Source organism: Motacilla alba, chromosome 9 (assembly GCF_015832195.1).
Source record: "Motacilla alba alba isolate MOTALB_02 chromosome 9, Motacilla_alba_V1.0_pri, whole genome shotgun sequence".
Lineage (NCBI taxonomy): Eukaryota > Metazoa > Chordata > Aves > Passeriformes > Motacillidae > Motacilla > Motacilla alba.
Window position 1 is genome coordinate 18,316,162 of NC_052024.1, and position 2,079 is coordinate 18,318,240.

Genomic DNA, 2,079 nt, shown 5'->3' on the forward strand with positions numbered 1-2,079 from the left:
TCAATTGCATCTGAAAATAATAAGAATTTGGCAATGAATACATTTGCTTTGATAATCTAATCTAAAAATTCAACACCTGCTAGTCCTGAAGAAAATTTTGCAAAGCACCTTTTGTTCATTTGCCCATCTCCCATTTTACACTCTGGTATTCAGTCAGATTGTTGTGAGACATCTGTAAAAATTATCCGCAGCACCTCTATTGCCATAATGCAGACAATCCAGCAGGTTTCCTCGTGAACTGCAGGAGCAAAAGCAAACACCTCTCCATGCTGCACACCAGTGTGCATTTTTGCATGTTGGATAAGGCTTTCAGTAGAGTTGCAGTGAGAGGTATTTCTAGCTGCCATTTGATGGACAGTCTGATCCTGGTTGGTTACTGTAAAACATAATCTGAAATAGAACCATGGCGTATTTTTAGCTTCCTGACATACACAGCACAGTCTGCTGCTGAGGAGTTTTCCTCTCCCCAATGTGATGAGCAGACAAGGCAGCACGGATGCTGCTCACGCTTTGCTCAGTGGGAGGTAATGCAAAAGCAGCTCAACAACAAATATTATATTAGCAGAGTGCTGCTCCCTCTCTCCCTCTCCCATCTCAGGTTCAGAGTTGGAAAGTGATAACAGACAGAACAGACTGCAATCTTCTTCAAGCAAAAGGAGTGAAAAGAAGAAAAATAATTTGGTAAGTGATTCCTAGGAGAACAGAATTTACTGAAAATGCACCGGGCTGAAGGTAAATAAATAAATAAATGACCTCTGTATTCAGTGTGGTGCTGAGCACCTACAGCCAGGGATAGAATGTGTCAGAGCAACACATTAATCTCTCAGTTGTACTGATGTCACTGAGGGTCCTCTAAATTTATAGCTGGTGTTTCTCTAGCTCTGCAGTGAGGATATCTACCTGTCGGTTCATTGATGCTACACTTGCTATGATGCACTTATTAAGTGTGGGTGTATTTAGCATCAAATACTGACAACAAAATGTATTCTATACTTACTGACACATGAAACAGTAAATTATTTCCCCAAATACAATAGTCAAAAGTTTAAAGCACCTGTTTCTCTGAATACACTTGATAAACAATGTTACGAAGGACGCACACATTTTAATTCCCCAAAAACATAAAAATGAAGTGTTACAGAGATAGATTATGTTGCTTATAAGAATTTAATTACTCGAGATAGCTTCAAAATCTTTCATTTGTGATATTTCTTCATTTTCAAACAAAAAAAATTTCCCACTACATCCTACCTCTATGTCTGTGTCTAACCTAGACTGGTTTGGACTCTAAAGAGGGTATTGATGACACAGCATAGATTAAAAGCAAATATTGTGAAGTATACAGAGCTTCAGAGTTTCCAGTCAATCATGCTTATTTTTGGAAATGTTATTTTTGGATTAAAATCCCTTAACAGACCAGTCCAAACCCCAGCACACCCTTAATAGGCTATTACAGTTCATGCAGAATTATCTGTCTGACAAACAATCCCCTTATCATGTTATGAACTGGCTCCTCCATTGAACACGAATGCTGGCCTGATGCATGTAACGTGTGTGCTTCTGAAAATGCAGAACTAGAAAGTTTGAATGCAAAAATATGCAAAATTAATGTTCTGGGTATATAATTTATAGAAATTAACATGTAAGAGGGGGGTTACTCATTCCTGAGACAGCAACATGCAATCAGTGTGTGTCCAGTTCTGTAAAGGACAATGGGAAATACAGACCTGGAGATCACACTCTCTTAACCAAACTCACCCAGCACATTTAATGTTTTCTATCTCATGCTGTTTGCATATACTTTCTTTTACTAACTTCTATTAAAATGCTTGCCCAGTTAGCCTACCTGTAGCTGAATCAGCCCTTACTTTCCTTGGATTTTGCACTTTAAATGAAGAGAAATTTTGCTTGCACAACAACTTAAAAGAAAAAAAAGAAAGAAGAAAAGAGAGAAAAAAGAAAAAGCCACCTGCAGACCTGTGTATTCCCATCATGTTTATAACAAACACAAATTTTAAAAATACAGGAAGCAACAGAGTATCAGAATGTAATTCTAGCCAGAAGAGAAAATAGGTTGTT